This window comes from Schistocerca cancellata, chromosome 6 (genome assembly GCF_023864275.1).
Source record: "Schistocerca cancellata isolate TAMUIC-IGC-003103 chromosome 6, iqSchCanc2.1, whole genome shotgun sequence".
Lineage (NCBI taxonomy): Eukaryota > Metazoa > Arthropoda > Insecta > Orthoptera > Acrididae > Schistocerca > Schistocerca cancellata.
The window spans coordinates 298,329,033-298,345,133 of NC_064631.1; positions in this window are offsets into that span (position 1 = coordinate 298,329,033).

Sequence of the window (16,101 nt, forward strand, 5' to 3'; positions counted from 1 at the left end):
TACAAAATTTTCGGAGTGGCCATATGGGCACAAGTGGTGCTGAACGTTCTGGACGCCCTGTGGAGGTTACGACTCCAGAAATCATCGATAAAATCCATGATATGGTGATGGATGGCAGAATAGGTAAGGTGCGTGAGATTGTTAGTGCTCTGGGCATCTCGGGTACATAATATTTTGCATAAACATTTGGACATGAGAAAGCTATCCACAAGATGGGTTCCGCGATTGCTCACGCTTGACCCAAAACGGAATCGTGGGAAGTGTTGCAAGGATGGTTTGCAGCTGTTCAGGAAGAATCTGCAGGACTTTAAGCGTCGTTTCGTTACTGTGGATGAAACATGGATATATTACTATACTCCTGAGACCAAAGAACAATCTAAGCTATGGGTTACAAGGGAGAATCTGCACCAAAAAAGGCGAAGACCATTCCTTCGGCCGGAAAGGTTATGGCGACTGTCTTTTGGGATTCGCAACGGATAATCCTCATCGACTATCTAGAGGAGGGTAAAACTATTACAGATGCATATTATTAATCGTTATTGGACCGTTTGAAAACCGAGCTGCAAGAAAAACGCCGGCGATTGGACTGCAAAAAAGTCCATTTCCATCACGACAATGCACCAGCACAAACCTCAGCAGTTGTGGTCGTAAAATGGATGGAAATAGGATTCCAACTCGTTTCACATCCCCATACAAGGCTCCCTCGGACTACTATTTGTTTCCCAATTTGAAGAAATGGCTGGTGGGACAAAGATTTTATTCAAACAAGGAGGTGATTGCAGCAACTAATAGCTATTTTGCAGACTTGGACATCTCCTATTATTCGGAAGGAATCAACAAATTAGAACAGCATTGGACGAAATGTATAAGCCTAAAAGGAGCCTATGTTGAAAAATAAAAAAGTTTTACCCCAAACACGTAAGTAGTTTTTGTTTTTGCATGGACTTTTCAAGCGCCCCTTGTAAACGGCCACCAGAATGCGTAAGTGTGCCCCGTGTTCAGTGTTGTTACCAAGCCTAATTGGGTATGTAAGTGGCACGAACAGCGTTAGATGTTGGTTGATCACTGTAAAGGACACCAAGATGTTGCGCAATTGTGTGAGACAGCGTTATCAGCACCTGTCAAGAGTTCGAAAGTGGCCTCATTGTAGGTTGCACACGACCATGCCGCAGTGGTAACACCGGTTCCCGTCAGATCACCAAATACTGTCGGGCTCGGTGAGCACTTGGATGGGTGACCGTACGGTCTGCCGAGTGCTGTTGGCAAGCAAAGTGCGCTCAGACCCTGTGAGGAAAATTGAGAAGCTGTTTGACTGAGAAGTAGCGACACCGGTCACGAAAACTGACAGTGCCCGGGAGAGTGGTGTGCTGACCACATGGCCCTCCATATCCGCTTATAGTGACGCCTATAGACTGAGGGTAACACGTCGATCGGTGAGTACCGTTGTGCCTTTCGGGGCCTATTCGGACGGAGTTTTTAGTTTCTAATTGCAGGTCTCAATTTGGCTGTATGGTCGAATTGTGCAGTATCAAGATTGTGGGGGCTTCGGATGTGAGTGGCAGTCGAATGTTGGACTGCATGGGTATCATCAGGACAGGCATACATGTCAAAGTTCTGGTCAGTCACGTCTGACCACTAGATGGGAGGATCGTTGCATTGTGCACCAAACACATTGTAACCGCTCCTGTCATCAGAGAACAAGTAAGGTTGTCTCTGTAACATTCTTTACAATCCCACAACGTTGGACGAAGACTAGCAGTAACAGGACTAGAAAACTACTCTTCCATGTATAGGCTGCCTTTCCAAAATAGTTCAAATGGCTTTGACCTCTATGGGACTTAACATCTGAGGTCATCAGTCCCCTAGAACTTAGGACTACTTAAACCTAACTAACCTAAGGACATCACACACATCCATGCCCGAGGCAGGATTCGAACCTGCGATCGTAACGGTCGCGCGCGGTTCCGTACTGAAGTGCTTAGAACCGCACGGCCTCAGTGGCCGGCGGGCTGCCTTTAACACCACAACACAAATGACTGAGTTTGGAGTGGTGTTGTGACTTTGAAGTATGGACTGCCAATGAACGGTGGTGCGCTATGTTCAGTGATGAATCACGGTTCTCCACGACTGCGGATGACCATCGTCAACGAGTACTGCAGTGACCTTGGGAGAGGTCCCATGTTTTGGAGATGGCACAGCGGTACATCCATGCCATCGGGCATGACTTCCGATTTCGGGTGGTAGTGACTGAGGGAACTCTGACGGCCCAATGGTATCACAGACATCATCATGCGTCGTCATGTGTTAGCCGTGCGGGGTAGCCGTGTGGTCTGAGGCGCGCCTCGGGCATGGGTGTGTGTGTTGTCCTTAGTGTCAGTCAGTTTAAGTTAGATTAAGTAGTGCGTAAGCCTAGGGACCGATGACCTCAGCAGTTTCGTCCCGTATTCCTTACCACAAATTTCCATTTTCGTCGTCATGTGTTACCTTCTATGCGACTATTGAGGTGCAGTCTTTCAACAGAACAATGCTCTTCCACACATGGCACGTGTCGGTATGAGCTGTCTGCTTGATTGTAAGGTACTGCTCTGGTCAGTAAGATTACCAGGTATATTTCCAATAGAATATGTCTGGGACCAGCTCAGATGTCAACTCCGTCCCAGCTCAAAATGCAAGGATATCAAGGACCAGTTACAACACTCGAGGGTTAACCTGTCTCACACATCCCAACCGAATCAGAGCATGTGTCGAGGACAGGGGGAGTACATCTTGCGATTGTACGGTATTATACACAGAAGCGCCAAAGAAACTGGTATAGGCATGCGTATTCAAATACAGAGATATGTAAACAGGCAGAATACGGCACTGCGGACGCCAATGCCTACATAAGACAACAAGAGTCTGGAACAGTTCAAAACTGTCCAGATGTGTATGAAATCTTATGGGACTGAACTGCTAAGGTCTTCAGTCCCTAAGCTTACACACTACTTAACCTAAATTATCCTAATGACAAACACACACACCCATGCCCGAGGGAGGACTCGAACCTCCGCCGGGACCAGCCGCACAGTCCATGACTGCAGCGCCTCAGACCGCTCGGCTAATCCCGCGCGGCTGGAGCAGTTGTTAGGTCGGATACTGCTGCTGCGATGGAAGGTTATCAAGATTTCAGTGAGATTGAACGTGATGTTACAGTCGGCGCGTGAGCGATGGGACACAGCATCTCCCATGTAGCGATGAAGTGGGGATTTTCCCGTACGACCATTTCACGAGTGTACCGTGAATACCAGGAATCTGGTTGTTGTTGTGGTGGTCTTCAGTCCTGAGACTGGTTTGATGCAGCTCTCCATGCTACTCTATCCTGTGCAAGCTTCTTCATCTCCCAGTACCTACTGCAACCTACATCCTTCTGAATCTGCTTAGTGTATTCATCTCTTGGTCTCCCTCTACGATTTTTACCCTCCACGCTGCCCTCCAATGCTAAATTTGTGATCCCTCGATGCCTCAGAACATGTCCTACCAACCGATCCCTTCTTCTAGTCAAGTTGTGCCACAAACTTCTCTTCTCCCCAATCCTATTCAATACCTCCTCATTAGTTACGTCATCTACCCACCTTATCTTCAGCATTCTTCTGTAGCACCACAATTCTAAAGCTTCTATTCTCTTCTTGTCCAAACTAGTTATCGTCCATGTTTCACTTCCATACATGGCTACACTCCATACAAATACTTTCAGAAACGACTTCCTGACACCTAAATCTATATTCGATGTTAACAAATTTCTCTTCTTGAGAAACGCTTTCCTTGCCATTGCGAGTCTACATTTTATATCCTCTCTACTTCGACCATCATCGGTTATTTTACTCCCTAAATAGCAAAACTCCTTTACTACTTTAAGTGTCTCATTTCCTAATCTAATTCCCTCAGCATCACCCGACTTAATTTGACTACATTCCAATATCCTCGTTTTGCTTTTGTTGATGTTCATCTTATATCCTCCTTTCAAGACACTGTCCATTCCGTTCAACTGCTCTTCCAAGTCCTTTGCTGTCTCTGACAGAATTACAATGTCAAAGTTTTTACTTCTTCTCCATGAATTTTAATACCTACTCCGAATTTCTCTTTTGTTTCCTTCACTGCTTGCTCAATATACAGATTGAATAACATCTGGGAGAGGCTACAACCCTGTCTCACTCCTTTCCCAACCACTGCTTCCCTTTCATGCCCCTCGACTCTTATAACTGCCATCTGGTTTCTGTACAAATTGTAAATAGCCTTTCGCTCCCTGTATTTTACCCCTGCCACCTTCAGAATTTGAAAGAGAGTATTCCAGTCAACATTGTCAAAAGCTTTCTCTAAGTCTACAAATGCTAGAAACGTAGGTTTGCCTTTTCTTAATCTTTCTTCCAAGATAAGTCGTAAGGTCAGTATTGCCTCACGTGTTCCAACATTTCTACGGAATCCAAACTGATCTTCCCCGAGGTCGGCTTCTACCAGTTTTTCCATTCGTCTGTAAAGAATTCGCGTTAGTATTTTGCAGCTGTGACTTATTAAACTGATAGTTCGGTAACTTTCACATCTGTCAACACCTGCTTTCTTTGGGATTGGAATTATTATATTCTTCTTGAAGTCTGAGGGTATTTCGCCTGTCTCATACATCGTGCTCACCAGATGGTAGAGTTTTGTCATGACTGGCTCTCCTGAGGCCATCAGTAGTTCTAATGGAATGTTGTCTACTCCCGGGGCCTTGTTTTGACTCAGGTCTTTCAGTGCTCTGTCAAACTCTTCACGCAGTAGGAATCTGGTAAGACATCAAATCTCCGACATCGCTACGGCCGGAAAAAGATCATGCAGATGACAAAAATACAACACTTCCGTAACTTGTTGCAGATTTCAGTGCTGGACCATCAACAAGTGTCAGCGTGTGAACCATTCGACGAAACATCAACGATATGGGCTTTCAGAGCCGAAGGACCACTCGTATAAGCTTGATGACTGCACGACTGAAAGCTTTACGCCTCGCATAGGCCCGTAAACGCCGACATTGGACTGATGATGACTAGAAACATGTTGCCTGGTCGGACGAGTCTCGTTTCAAATTGTTTCGAGCGGATAGACGTGTACGGGTATGAAGAGAACCTCATGAATCCTTGGACCCTGCATGTCAGCAGGGGACTGTTCAAGCTGGGAGAGGCTCTGTAATGGTGTGGGGAGTGTGCAGTTGGAGTGATATGAGACCCCTGATATGTCTAGACACGACTGTGAAAGGTACCACATACTTAAAAAACCTGTCTGATCACCTGCATTCATTCATGTCCATTGTGCATTACGACTGGACTTGGTCAATTCCAGTAGGACATTGCGACATGGCAAACGTGCAGAATTGTTACAGAGTGGCTCCAGAAATACTCCTCTGAGGTTAATCACTTCCGCTCGCCATCAAACTCCGCAGAGCATATCTGAGATGGCTTCCAACGTGTGTTCAGGAGAGATATCCACTCCTTGTACTCTCACGGATTTATGGACAGCCCTGCAGGATTCATGGTGTCAATTCCCTCCAACACTACTTCAGACATTAGTGGAGTCCATGCCATCTCGTGTTGCGGCACTTCTGCGTGCTCGCGTGGGCCCTTCACGATATTAGGCAGGTGTACCAGTTTCTTTGGCTCTTCAGTGTAGATGAAATGAAAGGTTTTACACTTACTGCTTATTGCACTTGAGCTCCCATCAGTGGCTGCACAAATCTTAAACTGAAAAATGCTTAAACTAGGCTCTGCCTTGTTTTATTACCGTACATTATGAAAGTATCTCCCTAAACAATTTCTGAGGAAGCAAAAATAAATACATTCTATTATTATGAACTTCTCTTCCTACATTTAATAATGGAAATTGCACTTCAGATATAAATACTTTACGTAAAGTGAAAATATCGTGATGTTAGGAATTATTATTCTGAGATCATAAATATATTTTACTGCTACGAAAAACTATCTCTGGTATGGATACTAAATATTTTTCTTTTTGATTCGAAATAAATTGAAAATTCTTTTAATTCTGAAATATTACTTCGTCAGGCTCAAGGCAAAGTTAATGCAAGCTTCTGCTAGTGTGGTTTTATCTAAAGATAAATTTTCGCCAATCAAAGATAACCGTGTCTTAGCTGAAAATCGGACTTCGTAAATAGCTTTAAAATGCAGGTTCTTCAGGATGTAGAGCGCGAGAAATGAAAGGAAAGTAATTTTAAGCTACTTTGGTAATTAAATTAAAATACCTCACGTGCTTCCACCCTTACAAAGCACTGACTACATTTATGTAAATGGTAAGGAGAGGAAAAGATTTCCGTTTCGCAGCAAGAACAAATTATTTAAAACCAACACTTAAAATTATTACATCGAACAGCATGCAGAATCACGAGCGCAAGACAAGACAAGAGCTAAGAAAGAAGATCAAAAAGACAAGCGATTAGAAAAAGATGACATGACATCCTTCCTTTGTACAGTAATCCATGGAATCTTTGTATGTCACAGAGAAATGTAAAGTTTCAATACATTACTTCTGATGAATATTCTTTGGTAAACGTATATGACTGTCATCACTTGTACCATTCATTAGAAGCGACACACGCTCCGTAGTTGAAGGTAGTCTTGACTGTTCCTGCGGATCCTAGAATGCGTGGTTGCTTTTTACTGTTTGATTACGTTAATGTCTAGGACACAATCAAATGTATTTGTCGCAGTTACCCTTGATAAATGGTGGTTCAAATGGCTCTGAGCACTATGGGAATTAACATCTGAGGTCATCAGTAGACCTAGAACTACTTAAACCTAACTAACCTAAGAACATCACACACATCCATGTCCGAGGCAGGATTCGAACCTGCGACCGTAGCAGTCGCGTGGTTCCGGACTGAAGCGCCTAGAACCGCTCGGTCACCGTGGCCGGCAGCCGGGGACATTTAGTTTATAAAAATGGCACAAGCTGTCAACGAGATATTAATTTTTGAACCTCATTTTAATTGTAAACATTTGTCATCGAATAAGTTAAAAGCTATTTGCTTGATCGAGGGTGCATTTTCACACACGCACTCGTCTTGACACTTTCTTTTTAAAACTGTTACTGATTTTTCTGTAACTGTCCATGATAAGTTTTTACTAAATTTATGTCTATTTAGTAGTCATTCAGCCACTCAGCTCCACCATAGCGGGTACTGTTTCCATGCTCCTCAGCACCAACTAAGTGCACCAGCATCCGAACCAGATCACGAATTTGCATGCTGCTCTCCTCCAACTGTAGGTTTTTCATTCTATCAATGCCCGCCAGGCTCAGAATACTGTAGTTATCTACTGAGCCTTCCCGTATCCTCCTAGCGAACACTATAGCTCTGGCGTGCCTACCCGCTGAGTTGAGTCTAGTGCGGCCGGCACCTCGCCCCCTCCCCCCCCCCCCCTTCCCCAGCAATCAAGCGCATGCAAGCACAGCCTCCCCTTCCTCTCCCGTCACAACAAAACGCGCGCACACAACCGTGTCTGCGTTTTTAAAGTTCTGCCATTCAGCCGTAAATGGCTCCATAAAAAAAAGGCTCTGAGCACTGTGGGACTTAACTTCTGAGGTCATCAGTCCCCTACAACTTAGAACTACTTAAACCTAACTGACCTAAGGATATCACACACATCCATGCCCGAGGCAGGATTCGAACCTGCGACCGTAGCGGTCGCGCGGTTCCAGACTGTAGCGCCTAGGACCGCTCGGCCACTCTGGCCGGCAATGGCTCCATCCTCACAAACTTTATACTGATAAGTGGGCTCGTTCTGATAAGGTGACTCATTTTCAAAATCACTGAAAAATACCATCATAAGGCTTGGACGATGTAGCTTGGGCGATGTACGAACCTAGCAAATTAAACACTTTGGCTTAACAGCAGAGAAATGAATCCTCCAAATTTTCAACAGGTGTTTAAGCACAAGCCAAATCCCAAAGATATCGCGGAAGAGCTGACTGAATGCTTTGCTGAAACCTGGCAAAGAAGGAAATAATCCAAAGAAGTTTTTACCAGTCGCTCTACTACTTTACAAATTGCTCGAAAGATTAAATCGCTTATCATCTGCAACTGATCCCCTCATATACCACAGCTGTCTGGACTTCGACTTAGCAAAAGCTGTACCGGACAGCTGCTAAATCCCATGCAGTTTACAGAAGATGGGTTGGAAGCTCGTAAGGTGACAGGTGTGGTATTTGTCGACTTACTAGCCGAGGTTTACACCCCGATCAAGTATTTCAGCGTAACTAGACTCATCGCCACGCTTTTGCAAATGGTTCAAATGACTCAAAGCACTATGGGAGTTAACATCTGAGGTCATCAGTCCCCTAGAATTAGACCTACCTAAACCTAACTAACCTAAGGACATGACACACATCCATGCCCGAGGCAGGATTCGAACTTGGGACCGTAGCAGCAGAGCGGTTCCGGACTGAAGCGCGTAGAACCGCTCGGCCACCCACGCTTTTGCAGAATCTCCGATTGTTCGACGACTTACAAGAACAGCACAGCCAATGGAGACTACAGAAAAACAGCCTTCTGCCGGGAAGTGCGCTGCGGCCAGTTCTGTTTATATGTACACGAATGACGAACCCAATACCAGGGGGCTTCTTGTATTCTGATGAACTTGCTCTAGCCATCTAAGAGCATAAATTTTGAATCGGTGGAGAATATCCTCAAGAATGCCCTTAAACAACTTCCCAGATATTACAAAACAAACCAACTTGAACCGAAGCACAAATGTGAGCTTTTCATTTAAGAAACATGATAGGTAATCGCAGATTATAGGATGACCAGATGTCGGACTAGAACACTGTGAGTTTCTAAAATATCTAGGAGTGACACTTGATAGCCCTCTTACTTTGCAAGTCAAACGTTTCCATCAGGAACAATTTTCTACGGAAACAGTTCAGATTACAGGTCGGTAGTCAACTTGAAACTTTTAGAACCTCTGCAGCGGCACTATGCCATTCTGTGGCGGAGTATGCATGTCCTGTTCGGTGTAATGCAACACATACCAAACAGGTGGACACGTTTCTCGGAATCAAAAGAGGTTGCTTGAAATTCACTCCAGTCGAATCGCTTTAACATTTTGCAGGAATAGCACCGTCTTCTGTTCCAAAGGAAATAGCTCCAAATGAGGAAAGAAAGAAAGCGGAGCAGGAAAGAACGAAAACCCTGTATGGGCACGAACCGCACCTGCTACGACTGAAGTCAAGGAGGAGATTCATTAGAAAATCGACCACTTCTGAAAAAGTTTAGGTTGTAACTTTGGAGGGCTACAACGTGCCTTCCCCTTGGCTGGAAAAGAGTTTCTGAAACTCTACCTCCCAGTCTATGACGAGAAACAGACAACTTGAAAGTCCTTGGATAGCCTGAGATCTGGAGTTGGCAGATCAAAAGTTAATTTGAAAAGGTGAGGCTACACTGATCAAGATGATATTCAGTGTGACTGTGGAGAAGATCAGACTGCTCATCCATATGCTTCAATGCCGACTGTGTCCTGCTTCCTCCACAGAAGATGGTCTTCATCAAAGAACAGAGAAGGCACTGAAAGTGGTCAAGTTTTGCGCAAAAGTAACATAGTCATAACTGTGTATAATATGTATATTTTTGATGCGAGAGTAAAAAATACTCTCTTTCAAACCATGACACTTCGTTTCCTCCTTTTCCTTGTCAGAAACTCCAGTTTCATATGTAGAGAAGTACCTATTATTGACAATTAGTACACTCCGTCTTCAATCCACGAGTGGCCTACTGGGACCATGCGACCGCCGTGTCATCCTCAGTGGAGGATGCGGATAGGAGGGGCGTGGGGTCAGCACACCGCTCTCCCGGTCGTTATGATGGTATTCTTGACCGAAGCCGCCACTATTCAGTCGAGTAGCTCCTCAATTGGCATCACGAGGCTGATTGCATCCCGAAAAATGGCAACAGCGCATGGCGGCCTGGATGGTCACCCATCCAAGTGCCGACCACGCCCGACAGCGCTTAACTGCGGCAAGGCCGGTGCCTGACAATTAATACACACCAAAGAAAATGTACATATTCGCCCTTTAGCGTACGAGGCCCGCGGGCCCAAACCTACCAGCCTCCCGACCGAGTGCTCATTCACAACTGTTCTCCCTTTTGCCGTGGCGAGTGTCCCGTTAGTCGCCCTCTGAGGATGGTGTCCTGGCTATTGACACAGAGGTATACAAATAACTCGAGAGAGGGCATCACTCTCCAGTGATACGACCGGGTTTAGTGACCGACCGTACCGGCTGCCAAAAAAATATTAATTTCTTTCCAAAATGATAAAAGTCCTGCTAAAGCTTAAAGGAGAATATATATGGAAATACAAATATCATTGCGTCTTTCAACTAGTTTTTGTGTCACTACAGTTGGTCACTGTCGCCTGTGAAACACAATCACAAAACCAAAGAATACACTGAAACATAAAAAATTATTAAACTCACAGAGTCTGCTGCAAAGTAAACACAGAGAGAGAGAGAAAGAAAACGTACAAGAAAAGAAAAAAAACCACAAATATATTGTTCATTTCTGTATCACTTCACTAGGTAAAGTACACAGCTTTGAGACTGGTCTCTTGAAAGCCGAGTGGTGTACGAAGGGAGTGGCCAGGTGCACCATTCCGCTGCGCCCAGGGTGTACTCCTTCAATGATGGCCGGCTTACTGCATAAGGGTGGCAGATTATCTTCCCTTACTACGACCAATGCGCCAGGCTACCCATTGTGAGTGGGGGCCGTCCACTTAGCACTCTGTTGCATATGATGTAGGTAGTCAGATGACCAGCGCCAGCAAAAGATCTGGAACTTTTTCTGCAATAGTCAATTTCAGTTTGGTCGTACCTCGATTTGGCTAATGGATACTATTGAGATCGGTTCCGATCAGGAAATGACCTGGAGTGAGGACTTGGGCGTCAGTAGGACGGCTAGATGGTAAATGGAAATGCCGTGTGGCTAGGGACTCCCGTCGGGTAGACCGTTCGCCTGGAGCAACTCTTTCGAGTTGACGCCACTTCGGCGACTTGTGTGTCGATGGGGATGAAATGATGCCGATAAGGACAACACAAAACCCAGTCCCTGAGCGGAGAAAATCTCCGACCCAGCCGGGAATCGAACCCGGGCCGTTAGGTATGACATACCGTCGCGCTGACCACTCAGATACCAGGGGTGGACGCTAGATAGTGGTGTGAGAGAACGAGAGTTGAAACATGCCTCAATTTGACAAGTCAGGGTTGTCAGCTCTTCAAATGTTGGACGTAAGATTTCCATCGTTCGCCTCAAGTGGTACTTGAAGGACGTCATTCCTACTTTCCATATTCTGCTGAAATTAAATCATTTGAGGCAACAAGTCGTTAAAGATGCCAGGACCCGAAGTCATTTCAGCAACTGATGTTTGTAATTATCTGACTCTCTGCGCCGGTCGCGGTGGTCTGGCGGCTCTAGGCGCTCAGTCCGGAGCCACGCGACTGCTACGGTCGCAGGTTCGAATCCTGCCTCGGGCATGGATATGTGTGATGTCCTTAGGTTAGTTAGGTTTAAGTAGTTCTAAGTTCTAGGGGACTGATGACCATAGATGTTAAGTCCCATAGTGCTCAGAGCCATTTTTTTTTTTTACTCTCTGCAGTGAATGAATGGGTTGTGACACAAATCTGAGTCAGACTGGACTTCGAAGGGGGTTTCCTGCACATAACTAGCAGTCACCGTTCGTATTAGGCTGAGAGTATATCTCCAAACCTTATTCAGATTGATGCTTCCACCTATGATTTCCGAACACTGAAGTCAGAGTTTCTCCTAGAAGGATTATGAGTATAATGCACATCATCAATGCGTTTCATGTCAGTGAATCTAATTCGGTTGACTTAAAATCCCTTGTGGTCGTGTAAACCATGGTTTTCCACCAGTTGTGTTTCCCCAGTGGTCACACATACGCCACAGAAGAACCATCATAGTGTCATATGTATTTTTGTGAGCAGTTCTGTGCAGACGTTACGTACTATGCCAGGTTTGTATATAGTAAAGCACAAAATTAACTGCTGCCCATTAAAATCTTAGAACCAGAAAAGAAGGCAAATAACTAAATTTTATTTACTGTTCATATACAGTACATATACCATTAAGGCGACGAAGACCCCATTATCAACACCTCACTGAGTTTGAACGAGGTCGTGTAATACGGCTGCGAGAAACTGGATGATTAACATCCAGTTTCTCGTACCACGTGGTACTACCGAAAAGGAAGACCATTGTGTTCCACGTATGGCTTTGATGCATCGCACTACATCTACAGCAGCAATCTAAGCAGCTGCTGGGATCATAGTGACACTAAGGACTGTTGCAAATCGGTTACTTCAGGGACAGCACCTAGGGAGGCGCCCTATATCTTACATTCCACTGACCCTAAATCAGCGCCATTTGCGACTACAGCGGCGTCAAGTGAGAATTTATTGGAGGTCAGGGTGGAGGTCTGTTGTGTTTTCTGATGCCAGCTGGTTCCATCTCGGTGCCAGTGATGGCCATTTGTTGGTTAGAAGGGGGCGAATTGAGGGCTTGCAACCTACCTGTATGCGTTGTAAACATACTGGACCTACACCTGGAGTTACGGTCCGGGGTGCGAGTTCGTATGGCAACAGGAGCACTGCCGTGTTTATCCCACGCATCCTGGCTGCAAAACTGTGCCTCAGTCTGTTGTGCTGCGATTCATGAACAATATTCCAAGCTGTGTTTTCCAACAGCATATCGCTCGTCTGCATACCGCTGTGGTAATTCAACATGGTCTGCAGAGTGTCGACATGTTGCCTTGACCTGCTCGGTCGCCAGACCTTCTCCAATCGAGCACTTACGGGACATTATCGGATGACACCTCCAGCGTCATCCACAAATAACATTAACCGGGCCTGTACTGACCGGCCAAGTATAACAGGCGTGGAACTGCTTCCCACAAACTGACATCTGGCACCTGTACAACACAATGCATGCACATGTGTATGCTTGCATTCAACATTACGCTGGTTATTAATGTAGCAGCATTTCACATTTGCAGTGGCTTATCTCCCACTTAAATTAACCTGAAATCTTGCAACGTTAATCACTTAAAAATGTTACCTAGACAAATGTGTTCCCGAGATTTCATTACTTCACATTAAGTACTTCTTGGTGTTACGACTTTTTCCGTCAGTACATTTACTATTTCTTACGGAATGTTCTGTGAAGGCTATCGTCAAAAAATCAAATTCGTTAATGGATCTGTAGTGATACGAGCAGCATAGTTAAGGGATGCAATAGCGGCGCAATGGGAGCATCGGATGGCCCGACTTGGAGTGTAGTGGGGTGAGGCTTAAGCGCAGTTTGTGTAGTTTACTGCTAGGATGCCTCTACTCCTCGGGCCGTGAGCACACAGCGGAGATCGCAGGCCGCCCTAAAGAGAGTTTGCTAGCGGCGATCTGGTCCAGGGGGGGAGGGGGGAGGGAAGGGTGTGATGAGCACCCTCCGCCTCAATGGCCCTCGGCGCATTAGCTTCGATCCGGTGCGCGCCTAAGTGGCGGCCACCAGGTTAACTGCGCCGCCCTCGTGGACGGCCCATCGTACCGTAGCGGGCATGTAGCCTCGTGGTCAAATGCCGGAGGGTCTGACCGATGGAGTATACTCTATGAAGGATATGGCGGTTGATGAGACAATACGCCTACTACTGACGGTTATCACACAAGATTTTCTACATAGGACATGCGGAACTCACAGGCATTAATTTCGTGAGATCCACTTCAGTTGCACTAATATTTATTTCAACTACGACCGGTTTTGAGATTTCAAAATCCCACCGTCAGCTGTATGAAATTACAGTATTTGGTAGCACACAACATGCAGCGAGGCCAGTCGGTGCAAGAGTGTTTGGCGTTCGTGAAGTGCGGCTGACCGGGGGGCGGATCGTATACGCCAACATGCAATGATTTGAACTCATGCTCCGACTGGCCCGACCGCATGTTATGTGTAACCAGATATTATAATTTCATACACCTGAAGATGGGATTTTTAAAATCTCGAAACCGGTCGTGGTTTGGATAAATATTAGTACAACTGAATCGGATCGCTCTAAATTATAACGATAATTGAATCGGAGAGGAGAAAAGTTACTGTGTGTGAACAAATATTACACAACCCTGTATTTTCAAAATTTTTTCTGGTGATCTCTCAAAAATAAGCACTCTAGTATCAAGTTTTGATTCTATAAATGAAAATTACTCTCATTTTGTTCTGTCACTTCAGGATTTATCAAAAAATAATACCTCATATTTTAAAGATTTCAGTGCTGATTTGAGTACAAATTTCAAAATAAAATTTCAATCAAAGCCTGTATTTTCATAATTATTATTTTACGAGTGGACTTGTCTCAAATTTTCGCACTCTTACAGTTTTAAACGATCACAATATTTGAAAAAAACTGTAGTCCTTGGGATAAGGGTGTTGCGGGAATGAAGAGAAAACACCCTTAAAAATGAACCGAATGACGTGAAAAAGAAACCATGAACTTGTCACATACTTGTATATACATATCCATGCACATAAATTTGAACACAATTCTGTACAGAGCATTGCAATACCTCCGTGTAAAAGATATTTGACGTAAGAATGTAATCTTTGTGTACTTCTTGTTTTTCATTTCCTTTAATGGATACAAAAATGATTTAAAACTTCCTGGCAGATTAAAGCTGTGTGACAGAAGTAAAGCTGTGAGGACCGGGCGTGAGTCGTGCTTCGGTAGCTCAGATGGTAGAACACTTGCCCGCGAAAGGCAAAGGTGCCGAGTTTGAGTCTCGGTTGGGCACACAGTTTTAATCTGCCAGGAAGTTTCATATCAGCGCACACTCCGGTGCAGAGTGAAAATCTCATTCTGGAAAAATGATTAAGTTGTCCTTGAACTGTCTACATACAATATTGTACCTTAGTAAATGCAGGATTCGGTAAATACAGTCCTGGTCTCTACAGCGTTTGTCCATGCGCCTTAGTTCGTAGTGATCGAAAATACAGTCTTAATAGGCATCTGTCTTCTTGTCAACTGAGAGGCACACTAGGACAGAATACTAAAAGTTTATCCTTGGTATTAGGATTTCCCGGTGTCAGTCAGCCGAGCATTAATTGTGAACAGAAGACCCGTGCGAAACATTCGCACTATTGTAGCTGTAGATAATGACAGTATTTGGGATAAGTGTAGTCGTTGGAACAAGGGTAATTGACTTCAATGACAAATACGTTTATCGTTCCTGAACATACATTCGTTTAGAAAAGTCAACCTGGACTACGGGCAGAGATAATGGACTACCGCACTGGTCACGGTTATTGTCTATGACAATGCTGCATACAAATTATCTAGTTAGTAAGTGCTTTAAAGTAAATAAAATTGTATTTGTAATAATATAATATGAAAAGGGAGTCTCTTATTCGTGATTAATAAGTTAGCTACGTAAAAAAATGGGTATGAAGCTGGGCATCCATGATGGTATTTTGCCTACGATAGTTAAAGTCTGTTTCATGTTAAAATTCCCCACACACAGTAAGTTTAGCGCAAACTCCGTATGCAATGATACAAGCCAGTTAAAAAGCATTTCTAATGGTACCACACTCATCCCTGTACGATTAGTGTGTGATAGTAAAAAGGGATGTTGACTTCAGGAATAATACGATTTTTTAGACATATGCTAAAAAAACTGCAAACAGTTTACATCTAGTTACCAATTTTTACCGTTCTTCATTTCTTTGCAGATTCTGCATCCCTTCTGTCACTCTTCAACATCCAATAATAATTGGTCGTTCTACAGGGTGTATCAAAAAGAATCATCCTATTTCGCACGTCTATATTTCTGAAACTAATATACTAATATACAATGAATTTTATTTTTTAATGAATGGAAACTCAAAGTTTCTTTTCATACCTTTTCATAGGTGTTCAAAATTCCGCCCTTGAGATGCACGGAATATGTCAATGCAGTATTCAAATTGTTCCCACATTGCAGCGAGCATGTCTTGATTTACAGCTTCCACAGCTGCTGTTATGTTATGTCTCAGTT